Source organism: Mercurialis annua, linkage group LG6, assembly GCF_937616625.2.
Source record: "Mercurialis annua linkage group LG6, ddMerAnnu1.2, whole genome shotgun sequence".
NCBI lineage: Eukaryota > Viridiplantae > Streptophyta > Magnoliopsida > Malpighiales > Euphorbiaceae > Mercurialis > Mercurialis annua.
Window position 1 is genome coordinate 44,284,935 of NC_065575.1, and position 14,026 is coordinate 44,298,960.

The window sequence follows — 14,026 nt, forward strand, 5'->3', positions numbered from 1 at the left end:
TCCGTTGTCTGTTTATCTCTCATCTGTAATCATGCACATCAACTAATTATAATAATGTCAATAAGCTAAAATTTCAGGTAGTTTTATTCGGAAGAGTTTCTAATTCACATGCTTTGTTATTGTGTAGGTAATAGTGAATAAATCCCGTGCCCAATGGCGTGCTATGATCACTACAATTCCTGTGAGTTTTGAAGACCTGGATAAGATGCCTCAGATAACAACTGACATTAAAAGCATGCTAAAGTTGAACCCAAAAGTTTTCTTGGGAAAGGAGGCCCCATATTGCTATTTGTCTAGAATAGAAAGCTCTTCTGCAGAATTGACGATTGGATGCAATCTCAGATTCATGGTGAGTGCTACATCTCCCCCTTCTCCATTTTACAGTACTTTAGTTTTGGCAGGGGTAAGAATGCACCTCATAATTTGCCGTTATATCAGTGATGCTCCCTTAATTATGATAAACGTCCAAGCCCTACGCATGTCAGTCTGTAATAATCGATCTAGCCTATCATTCTTTGGAAAACTATATGCTGCATTTGGTAAAACAGTTAAGGAAATCAACTGAGAAAGGAAAAGATAAGGAGAGCGCCTCTTTCAATTTTTCCTGTGCTGTTTGTATACTTGTACAATTTCAATAGTCACAATATTCTTAGATAATCCAAAATCATTTGCAGCTTAAAAAACTTCTGCAGTTCCGTCGAGTTAAAGAGAGTAAACTCTGTATGTTCAGAATAGGTCGGCCCCTACAAATTTAATGAATTGATTATATTCAAAATTCATGTATGTGTGCGTCTTTGTGTCTTTATATATGCATATGTATTTTGCTTTCTGAGAGCTGAATGCATTTTCTATACATGTCATAGTAATTCTATACCTAGGCATTGATATGTTTTTCGATTCCTCAAATCTATTCCATATACTCAATAAATGCTATCCTTTCCTCAAAGTCTTCTATGTATGCTCGATGCTGGATTTTTCTGTCTTTTTTATACAATTCCACCGAGTCGGCCGGTGCTGTCATTTTTCTTATTCCTGCTATAATACACATGAATACAGAGCAAAGATGAACTGTACTCCACAGAACAAGACATTCTTTTGCAGTCGGTCCGGATTCTGAAGGAACACGGTGCTTCACTGGGTAGTACCTGGCAGGATTACACCACTAGGTGACGTTGCAGATGAATGAGATTCATTATGCTGAAGGTTTTATCCATGTTTCCCTGTATCTGATACTCTGCCATAGTCGCATCATAGTTTCTTTTTCGACTAGAAATGACAAATCATTTTAGTGTAAACCTCATCCCGAGGCTAGCTCAAGCTGACAGACTTTAGGTGTCTTCAATCGTACATTGTGCAACTTTGCATGCATTCTTGATTTATGTCTTAAAGCAGATTATTATTTAAAATTACTTAATATTAATATTTCATGAAGGCAAATGTTGTAAATTTGTTTCCCTTCACACTTTTTCGCCACGTGCTGCATACGTGAGCGATACTTACATGACCCGTTATTTAATTTAAATATTATCAAACTATAAACAAATCATTTAAAGTTATATCTATTTAAATTGAAATTATTTTATTAATTTTTATTTTTAAATATGTTCAAATCTTTAGGTCATGACCAATACATATACAGTCGTCCTGTGATAATTAATACACATGGTGGATCAAAAATTATTGATTATTAGAATTATTAATTTATTGAATTTGTATAAAAAAATTATAAAAAATATAAAAAATATTTTAAAGCATCTATATTAATAGACCTAATATTACTATTATATTATAAAAAAAAACTAACTAAATACACTTTACAATCACTCAATTTAAAAAAATAATAATTTTATATTTAATTTAAAAATATCAATTGATATCAAATTAAAAAATAATTATCAAGAAGTTGTATTCATAAAGTAAAATAGTTTTTAATATCTTTTTATACTAGAGATGCTTCACTTATTTTGACTTGTTCATCCAATAACTTCCCTTGAAATTTCTCAAACGAATAAAAAAATCATAATGTATTTTAGCTTTCACTTTATGAATTAAGGTTAGTAATGCCTCAAATAAATCATCATTTATTATATATTTCTTTAAAAAAAATCTCTCTAATAATTAATATTCATATAGAATATATTTTAAATTTTATTAATTATTAAATAATAGAATTATTAGTTATCCGACATGGAACGAAGTTGGTTCTCTTAATTTTCTATTAATTATTAGAATTATTAATTTATTGAATATTAACTATTAGAGGGTCAACTGTATTAAGAATAAATGTGTAGTTTAGATGGATTTTTTTATTTAGTATATTGGCTTGGTTTTTGTTTGTTTTAATTAACTCTTTTGTTAATTTTATTTTAATTTTGTTAAATAATTTTAAATTTTAAAAAAGTTAGGTTTGATTATTACTGGAAATATTCAAAAGTTAGAATTAAGTGATACAAATTAATATTAATTGTTAATTAAGGGAAATTAATTAATAATTTTTGTAGGGACATGCTACATGTATCAATTAATTACTTGTCTTTTGAGTTCTGTCTTTTAACCAAATATTGATCATCTCTAAAGGCAATTCTTCTATTCATGCAATAGCTGCGACCATCTGCCAATTTGTTTGCAATTCTTCGTATAACGAAGCCAATTTGTTTACAGTTTTTCGTATAATAAATTAATATGTGCTAATAGCTGCTTTATAATACTTATAGTTTAGTTAGAAGTAGACTTACACTCAACTTTATCTTTTAGTGTTTCAAGTTTAACTAAATACTAATTCTTTTTTATACTATATATTTTAAATTAATTTTTTATTAGTTTTATTTTTTAAATTATCAATTATACCTTTAATGAGACCTATAAGCATAATTCCCCCCCCCCCCTTCTCCCCCAATATAAGATAGTTATCGATTATTGATAAATAGATAGATTGATTTAAGGTCAAAATGTAATTAAATAATAGTCAAACACTTAACTATCTAAAATTATACACTTTTGACTAGGGACGTAAACGAGTTGGGCTGTTCGTGAGTTACTCGAGACCGATTAGAAAAAAGCTCGAGATCGGCTCGAAAAATTCGAGTCGAGCTCGAGTAGCTCCATCTCGAGCCGAGCTCGAGTATCAATTATTGAGACTCGTGAGGTTCGGAAGCCTAAACGAGCTTGTTATAAAATAACAATAATTTTATTATCATTATATTAAATTTTTACACCTCTAAATTTATATGCATCATAAAAATTAGTTAGATTGCATAATATATAGTGAAAAATAATTAAAATATACCAAATTTGATTTTTTTAATTATTTTTTTATTTTTATTAAATTCAACTCGAGCTCGAGTAGCTCGAATGTTGTTCGAGCTCGAGCTTCAAAATTTAAGCTCGGTCGAGCTCGAGCCTGTAAAACACATTCGATCTGAAGCTCGAGCTTGGCCTAACTCGGGCCGGCTCGGCCCGTTTACACCCCTACTTTTGACATAAATTTAAGAGTTAAATTGATTTTTCTTATTTGGCTAACTAATCCCGGTATTAAGCGGAAAAACTAAAATTTCAACAAAAAAAAATTAAAAATCATATAATTTGATTTGCAAATAAATAAAAATGAAGGACTTGAAAATATTTTTCTTTTATTCATTTAAAAAGATACTATTGTTAAAATTTATCCAAAAAAAAATTAAAAATTGAAGGGTCAGCTAAAGTTTATAATCTGCTTTACTAATCTCTCTTAGCAAAGCTTTAGATAGTTAAGGTTAAGAAGGTATGTGGAAATTTTTTTATCTCCATGTAATTGTTAGTGGTTAATTGGATTAAGAAAGATTTTCATAGTTAAATTCTATAAATTATAAAGAGGGTATTTTTATCCATAAATGAAATTGTTCCCCCCGCTAATGCACTTTTAAATAGAATTATTATAGATTATAAATTATAGATATAGACTAAATTTTAATATATATTATTTAATTTTATAGAGCAATTTTATTGTTTAGTAATTCAAAATTAATACGAATATAATAATCAAATTGAAAATAGAGTAATATATATATATATATAAAAGATCCAGAACCGTACCAATAAAGTTTTCGGTACGGTTCGGTTCAGAGAAATTCAATGGTCAACGGATATTTTTCGGTCCTCGATATTTTCGGTCCGGTTTTCGGTTCGATTTTGAAGGTATCCAAGATCCGTGCACACGTCTAATTTTCAATTTTTTTCATTAAATAATAAGTTTCTCATCTTTTTTCAATATTGATTTCCAATTTGTTCAAAATAAATATAACAGTTGTCAATTGTCATTATCCCTGTCTAGCTATGGTGAGAAACAATGAGCTCTAGACAATCATAAATGAAAATTCATAAATTAACGTTGAGATTTAATCTACAAACAAATAAAACAAAATAACAAAATAAAATAAAAACTTTTAAAATGTAACAAGATAAATATATATTTGCACGATTGGCTGCTTATCAACATAAGTTCTTTGAAACTTGCATTTACATATGAATGTAAGAATTAATCGCTAAAATATAACATCAAAAACACATATTTAATAAAAAAAGTATCCAAAATTTCTGAAAAACAATTTATATACAATCTTATTGAGTATTAAGCTTTGTTTTCTGAAACTTTAGAGGACATTTAAATGTATGAAAAGAAGATTCAAGAGTCTAATAATATAAAATATGAGCCAAATTATCCAATTAGTTGGTATTCACTAAATTAAGGTGATATTCAAATGTAAATTCAAAAGGTTGGCATAAAACCAATCACTTTACCCTACAATTTAATAGAAATAAAATTAGAGAAGATTAGGATAATACTCTATTTTCAAAAATAATTTAATTTCCTACTTCAATACAGAAAAGATAGATAAAATACCTCATCGTTTTAATGCTTTTATTTTTTTACTCTAAAACATGTTTATATTATAATTATACCTATTTTTTATTAACTTTTTACTCTAAATATATATTTTTACTTATCATCAGTGTTTTAAAAACCGGACCGAACCGGCCGGTCAGACTGGCCCGGCCGGTCGGACCGGTTGAACCGCAAACCGCCAGTGGTCCGGTCTGAAACTGCAAAAAATAAGATCTTTTGGTTGGACCGGTTGAACCAGATTGAACCGGTAAAAAACCAGATGTTGAACCGGATCGGACCAGATTGAACCGGTAAAAAACCGGTGAACCAGAATTTTTTTATAATTTTCTTGGTGTATATTTGAGATTATTGAATGTAATTTTTCAATTATATATGTATTAAGATTCTATATTTAAAATTATTACGGGTATTTTTTTTACATTTATTGTCGTTTATATTTAATATTATTTAAATATAAAAGTTAAAAGTTAAATCAATTATATATTAATAATCTAATATATATGATCATACAAAAATGACAAAACATAAAATTTATTAGTTGCGTATGATTCTTATATCCATTTTTGCAGCTTCCAAAATTTATCCGTGAACATATTGGATCTTATTTATTTAAAATTATACTCTTAATTTATCTAATTTTATTTTAGGTGTAATATACATAGTTACTTAATATAGTGATTAGAATATGGTCCGTTAATTTATTATTTATAAAAATAAATATAAAGATTGTATGATTTATCATATATATAAATTTTATTAAGATATATATATTTATAATTTATTATTTATATTTGAAATTGTCGAATGTAATTTTTTAATTTTTATACTTATATGTTATTCATAACGTGATTTTCTAATTTGTATGTTATTCATAAATTACAATATTGTGTATTTGATTATAGGATTAGGAAAAAACATTCAAGTTGTTGATTATAATTAGCAAAGCTTTACATAGTTAAGGTTAAGAAGATATGTAGAGAATTTTTTATCTCTATGTAATTGTTAGTGGTTAATTGGATTAAGGAAAATTTTAATAGTTAAATTCTATAAATTATAAAGAGGGTATTTTTATCCATAAATGAAATGTACACTTTTGACGTAAATTTAAAAGTTAAATTGATTTTTCTTATTAATTTAAATAAAAAGAATTATAAATGATATCATTTGATTTGCAAATAAATAAAAATGAAAAGAATTTTCTTTTATTAATTTTAAAAGATACTATTGTTATAATTTATGGAGAAAAAGAATTAAAAAGTGAAGGGAAATCTACTTTACTAATCTCTCTTAACAAACCAATCCACACCGTTGATTAAACCTCTATCCAACAAATCATTAAAAGAAAAACCTAAAAACTAAACAAAGGGTTTCATTATTTCCTTTCTTCTCCACAGTGAGGGTTTCATCAATGCAAGGCTTTAGAGAAAAACTCTAGTTTATTATCTTTTAAAAACAAACTGACAACTAAAAGCTAACCTATAATGCCTTATATAGGACTTAAGAGGAGGTTTGATAATATCCTAACTCCTTTAACAATAGGAAATCTAATAATAGGAAATTATAATTGGAAAAGGAAAACTAATAAAAACTGAAATATGAAAATAGTTGCTTGGCGGTGAAGGTACTATGATGCTGCATCACATATCCTCCTCATCAAGCTCTATTGCTTTAGAATAATGAGCAATAGCAGTTTCAAAATCATTTTTTTCAGCAGGTCAGCATAACAAAGATAATGCGCCTGCAATCAGTAGAGTCGTGCATTAATACAATCAGAAACCCTAAAAGTAAATAAACACATGCATATTGATAAAAGCAAGTCGTATAACGAAGATATCAATGAACCAGATGCTTTTACTCACCAGAAAATTACATTTTGTATAGTGTCATCAAGCTTCACACATGCAGACAGATGCTCTTACCCTTTTCCTCTTTGGCCCATTTGCTTTGTGTCCATTCAATTGATGTGAACATGCTTCGCAAGGCTTGCTTCTGATTATGTACACTTTGCAATGTCAGAAAACATGTGGCAAAATGAGTAACTCCATGCCTTGCAAGCTCTTTATTGTTAGTGCAATTCCTCATCATATTCAAGACACCACCATGGTTGTATATGAAACCAACTAGATTGATAGCTTTTCTAAGTGTTTTTTTAATCTTGTCAATCTTGCCAATGTCTTCTAACATCAAATCTAGGCAATGGGCTGCACATGGAGTCCAAAACAGATTGGATCTCTTCTCCATCAAAAATTTTGCTAAAAAGCAAACAATTATAAAATGTAAGTCATCAAATATAAAATTAAATATAGTCATATCAAATAGAATTTTGAAACATAACTTACCAGCTGAAACGTAATTACTTCCATTGTCGGTGACAACTTGCACAATATAAAATTAAATATAGTCTTTCTTGATTCTTGCTTTTGCAGTATTATATTCTAGCAATTCCTTTTTCACTTCCGGAGGACATTTAGGACACTTTGTAGAGTTTCTGTGGTTCCCAATCAAGTGTTGTTTGCCTCTAGAAATACCTCCAGTTGTTATCTTGCCACAAAATTTACATGTAACCTTATTACTATTGTTTTTGTCTGCCAAAAAACAATATTTCCAGCCCGGGTCTTTCTTTTTTGATAAGTTTTCTTCTTGATTATCTCCCATTATTCTGTTTGTTTGACAAGATAAAACATTCTGAGATCAGAATTTAGAACTAACAAAAGAATAGCAAGAATAGTAATACAGAGTATGTATAGTATTATAATACTACAGTAGCAACAAACATATAAAGATTAAAGAGTAATAAGTTTGCATGTAAACAAAGTAACAAACATATACAAAGTAGTATTGCTAGTATATTTAGAGAAGATAAAGAGAGAAAAATGACACTGACCTGTATTAAAGTAGCCAAGCGGATAGTAATAAATTTTTCATTTGGGTAATAAAACTCCAAGATGTGATGAATAGTTGAAACTATTCTCACCTCTACAGATTCCCCTAAGGCAGCTCGAGCTTGTCCTCTTCTCTTCCATGCCTCACCAACTAATGGTTTTGATTGAATAGCCTGAGACATGAAATTATCAGAAGCCACTAAAAGATAAACAGAAATCTGTTCAGATATCTTAAAAATTAAAGATCCAATAGTGTAAGGAGTTACGGCAGTTGTGATGGAAGTGACATGAAACCCTTCTTTCCACTTCTTGTTTATCCATTTATAAGGAAAAGATGCACTCACTTTGTAGAATTGCCGAGTGTTAGGAGATCCTGCATACTTAAAAATACTATCCTTTGAAAAAATATCTAATTCACATGACCACACGAGAACTACTAAATGACAAAGAATCAATACTGGTGAGATGTAACTCAAAAACTACCTCCATTTTCAAATCATGCATCCTAGATATTATGGAGAGATAGAATATGCAAGCTCTCTGACTAGTTATACAAACAGGTACTAGCCTTTGGACATGACAACTAAAAAGCTTCCATTGCTCGCATCAGCAATTGAACTGATATAGAAATGCAACCCTGATATTTAAAGTTAATAAATTGATAAAACATGATGCAGCAGCAGAAGATATAAGAAATGTTGCATCGGAGTGCAATTTCACAGCAAAGAATATCAATTACCTGTCCGCAAAACCAGACTGCAAATTCAACTTGAAGCTAATTCTATCTGGTAAAACACAAAAGGAACACAATCTTAGAGGAAAAGTATCACATATGAACTCTCTAACAAGCTATGTCGAGTAGTTCCAACTAATGCAACATTAACAAGGAACACAATCTTAATTAGGACACACCTTGGTTGTTAATAATTATCTAAAATTTGAAACCAATTTATTCTTATTAGCAGTCGGGCTCCAAATGTATAGTAACAAATCAATTCCTGAAACGCTGTCTGCACAGTCATCCATGCTTCTTTGGGCAGTTGCACCGTGATTACTTTTGAGGAGCCCTGAATTGCTGTCTGCACAGTCATCCATGCTTCTTTGGCTGTCTCCGCTGCTGCGATTTTTGAAAAAAACTGCTTGCTGAAGAAAGAATTCTTTGGTGTCTCTTTTTATTCTCTTTCAGCCTCGTCACTTCTCTGGATCAGCATAGCCATTCTCCACCAAAAAATTTTTTTTGGTCAATCACCAAAAGAAGCAAAATTTATTGCTAAAAAGAGGCCAGGGATACACCATCCAGAGAATGGAAAACAGAAAGAGAACCAAGCTTGCTAGGCTGGACAGCAAGCCAAAAAAGCTCAACCTCTAGAGGCCGGGGAACTAACACACCACAGAGCAGCAAAGGAAAAACTAAGAGGCTCTATTCTTTACATCAAACTCAATCTTAGAAAAGATCTTATCTGCATCAATGGTCCCCTGATTAAAAATGATGTTGTTTCTAGCTACCCAAATGTGATAGACTGTTGCATTGAACCAAAGCTTTCTGAGTTTAGCTTTTGCAGACTTGCCCTTAGCTCTTCTGCAAAGGTAGCTAACCTCTCTTCTCCAACAAAACTTCTGTCTAGACTCATCATTACTCCTCAAAACTTTGTCCCAGATATGAGCGGAGAAACAGCAGTCAAAGAAAAGGTGCTCAATATCCTCAGCTTTCTGATTACATAAGGAACAGACATTGCTATTGATAACTCCCCACTTTATTAGCTTGTCTTTTGTGTTTAATCTACCCAGAAGAGCAAGCCATGTAACAAAAGAGTGTCTAGGGATTTGACCAGGGAACCAGACAATTGAATGCCAAGGGACCCTATCCTGATTAGTAGTCATATTCTTCCAGGCACTATTAACAGTGAACACACCATTCTTTTGAGATTTCCAAGTAACTTTATCAGCTTCATTTGGATTAACTTTGCAGAAATTTTCCAGATACTCCCAAGCTTGGAGAGTAGTATCATCTATTGGGTCTGGAAGGCACCATCTGTTATTCCTCCACCAAATTTCACAGATGTTGAGACGTAAAAAATGTCTTGCTCCAAAATTCAAAGCATTCGCCTTTGAAGATGGGAATCACTGGTTGAGGAATATTTACAGCACTGCCGTTAGCTGCCATGAGTTACAAACGAACTAAGCTCTCATACCACAATGTTGGAAATGAAAAGAATAAAACTTACAAGTTACACCTAAACAAAAATTAGATTTTTAAAATTTAAAAGACAAAATATCAATTTTAGACACTAAAATAAAATCTGTACACAATAAAAAGAAGAAAGATCTCATCATTATTCAATAAAAATTTCACAAGCTATAATTAAGATAATTACCATTGCAGATACATGAGAAATCAAACTCATACTAAAACAAAATCTACACATAGCAGAAAATTATTTATATAAAAAAAAAAACATAATAGAAAGTGGAAAGATTCCATCTTTTCTCAAAAAAAAAAAATTCACAGGCTAGGATTGAGATAATCACCATTGCAGATACATGAGAAATCAAACTCATACTAAAACAAAATCTACACATCACAGAAAATTATTTATTTAAAAAAAAAAAACATAATTGAAAGTGGAAAGATTCCATCTTTTCTCAATAAAAAAATTCACAAGCTATAATTGAGATAACTACCTTTGCAATATCAATTTCATACTGAGATTCATGCGAAAGAGGCTTGAGAGGCCGAGAAAGAGGGGAGATAGTTGAATTAGGGTTTGCAATTTTTGTATTATCTTTTATCTTTGATGGCTTTATTTACTCAATGGAAAACATACACCAATGGTGCCCCAACTTTTCAAACTTTTATGTTTTTATGCATCCACATATTTTTCATTCCTTTGCGTGTTTGAATTTGTATGTTTGTATCCTATTATAGCATGGTTTTCAAATTAATTGAAACTAGCATATTATCCGCGCGATGCAGCGGAATATTGTAATATATATATAATTATTATAAATTTAATAATAATTTTTGTCGTTAAGTTCAAATATCATTTCTATTACTTAAGTTTATCATTTTATTTTCTTGATAAAAATAATAGATTTTTCAATATTTTATTATGAATATAATTATTGAAAAAACAAATAACATTTTAATAACATTTTCAATTTCATCAATATTATCCACCATAATTAATTGCTTTTCTTTTTAAAATTTGTGAATATAGAAAATAAAATAAGTAAATTGGTCATCTAAACAGTAATTTATGAAAATGAACACGGAAAAAATATAATAAACTTGATGGTAAATATAAACAATATGATTATATTTTTTAAAAAATTAAGCTAAATTTCATCCAATTTTTCAATCAACCATTGATTTTTTTGATAGTCTGAATTGAATTATTTTTTATTATAATTTTACTATATTTATATTTTATAATAAATTATTGTAATTATATATAGATCTAATTTTTTTTGAACAATATGTAAATGCTAGTAATGAAAAATGTTTTTTTTATATAAATAAAGAAGTTTGTACTATTAGAGAAATATAATTATTTACTCAATATCTAATTCTTAGGAAAGCAATTATTGACCTATTTTAAAAAAAAAATATACACTACGTTAAAATTTTAAGAAACTTATTCTAAAAATATTGGATAATCTTTTATTTTTTTTCAATGCAATAGAAAATGTTTTTTATATTAAATTTTAATTTTTTTAAAAAAAAACTTTACAAATGTAAAGAAATTTTAATCAGTTAATATAATTTTTTTAAAATAGTATAATAGTCTTTTTAAAAATATAAATTTAACTACTTAAAGCAATGGTAAACTAAAGTATTTCATTATCAATGTATATAGTATAGTTTTATATTTGAATTTTTAAAATATTATTAATTGAAATCTTGAATTCTTAATAATTGTTGACTCTAAGGATATAATATATATATATATATATATATATATATATATATATATATATATATATATATATATATATATACATATATATAATTTAAAAATATTTAAATATATGATTTTTTGTTATAATTCCATTTTTTAATATTTGTAATTAAAAAAATTATTTTTTTTGAAACATCACGCGCACATATTATTATTTTTCCCATTGCCATTTTTGAATAAGAGTATTATTTATCAAAAAAACATAGTAAGAAGTAAGAATCACAAAAAACTTTTCCAATTCTTTTGAGCACTGCAGATAAGTATTGATATACTAAGGGCTTAACCATTACTATTCCAATTCTTGACTTTATACGGCGATAGTGGATAAGTATTGCCTAAAGTTAAAAGTGTTGGTATCTGACTGTCTAGCGTTTTATTATCTTTTGCTTCTAATCATTGTCGTTCATTTATAATTTGTGTCGTTTATCAACCTATGTCGTTTTTCTTCAGTTTTAATGTATAGTATAATACTCTTTCAAATTGTTTCAACAAATTTAGAATTGATATGTAATGTTTATCAATCCACTCTTTTTTCTATTTACTTTTTATATTAACTTTCCGTAGTAATTAAATATTTAAATTAAAAATAATTCAATTTTTTATTTGTATTGTAAAATAAATATAAAATGTAGTAAATGTATAACTTAATAAATAAAAATAACATGCATATTAAACTATTGATATAAAAATAGACCGAGACCATCCTATTAAACTGTGAACCCGAACTGGGGTATGATCTCGTACAAAGTGGATCAAAATATAAAAATTCGGTGAGACTAATCATCATCAACCTCTTTTCGGCTGATTACAACATGTGTTTCTAAATTTTTTTTCTAGTTTTTTCACAAGTTTGATCTAAATAAACTTTAAACAAAATTTTGATTACTAATACACCAATAATAATGTTGTAATAATAATGCTAATATGGCAATTAAAAAAAAAATAGGTTCCACCGTTGTTTATGGGTATTGCCCCCCACTTATATTTAGAGTGTCTTAAAAATAATTATCAATTCAATACATAGAAAGCAACAAATATGTTATAGGGGCTTCAGTTACTGAGACATCTCAATTAGCCCTCTCGTAGAGAAGCTTCAGACAATAAACAAAGCTTCATCCACCACATCTTTACTGGCAAAATTAACTGCATTTTGGCTCTCATCACAGCCTATGATGAGGAATTCCCGTCATACGCTCCAAGTGCCCCGCCATCTTCAATTTTGATCCTGTAGCACGAGCTGCCTCAGGCCATCTCTTCGTGTATTTACTCCTTAGTTAATCTTTTATGATTCGTACTTACTCCTTAGTTGATCGTACATTTCGTCAAGTTTTCTCTTCTTTCTGAAATTAAAATACAGAAGAGACTAGAGCAGTCTTAACATTTCTTAGACAATAAACAAAATTGTGAAGGCTCCGAAATTCGGCTATTGCTAATCTATTGTCACTATTATGAGCAGTCTTAACATTTCGTCAATTACTGACCTCTAGTTTACGATTTACCGCTGCCGGAATCATTTTACATATATTAAATTGTAGATCGAGCAAAGAATTAATACAAAAATCTGAACTTCACATCAAAAATAAGAGTGATGTACGTGCCATAAGCATATACCTGGTCTACTCACAATACGGTGCAGGCAGCATCTGCAGAATATTTGAGAGCATATAACCTGAGAAGAAAAATATATATATATAGCTCGCATACCAATTGGCATACTATTGGAGATTTTCAAAACCAAACACGAGAACAAGCTTACTTGGTCATACATTGGTTGATCCATACACCAATGACTCTGCATAATAAAGTAAAACAGATTATTCTTTGATGGCACTAAAGCAATGTTACCAAATGAAGTGATCGAATCATAAAATTCACAATGCAAAACATATGAATAAATAATGCAATTAGCAGTAACGATTAAAAAATGAATATGATCTTTCACACCTAAAGAAGGAAATTAATACTGAAAGCAGGAAAGGAAAGGCAACATCAAAAATCAATGTAATCAAAAAACTAAGAACATACAGCAATTTCAGGCATAAACCTATTTATCTAAAGATTAACAAAATATGTACAAACACCAAGTCACCAGGGTTGCAGATATCCTTTCCAATTTGTTTGACATGTTCTTGGCTAGTAAAATATTAAAGTAACAAAAATTCAGAGGTTGGATGTGAAAGAGAATTCGTTTCATACAGAAAGACCAAAAACGCCCATTAATCTATAAAATGACGGAAAATCACACATTATTTTTTGGCTAATTTAGTAAGCATGTACAGTAGTTATCATTTAAAATCAAAAAG

General features: G+C 29.0%; 1 long non-coding RNA gene across 8 annotated transcripts; it reads right to left on the minus strand.

The window, feature by feature from the left end:
- Window positions 1-6,062: 6,062 nt before the first annotated feature.
- Window positions 6,063-10,558, minus strand: LOC126687599 (uncharacterized). 8 transcript variants are annotated; one of them, XR_008790934.1, is made up of 8 exons: window positions 10,447-10,558; window positions 8,677-9,921; window positions 8,504-8,549; window positions 8,031-8,137; window positions 7,767-7,937; window positions 7,222-7,541; window positions 6,742-7,134; window positions 6,063-6,620 (listed from the first exon to the last, which is right to left on the minus strand). It is a non-coding gene; the product is annotated as an uncharacterized LOC126687599 (long non-coding RNA). The 8 variants fall into 8 exon arrangements; XR_008790935.1 differs by having other exon boundaries at window positions 8,031-8,144; XR_008790931.1 differs by having other exon boundaries at window positions 8,031-8,401.
- Between the last annotated feature and the right edge of the window lie 3,468 nt (window positions 10,559-14,026).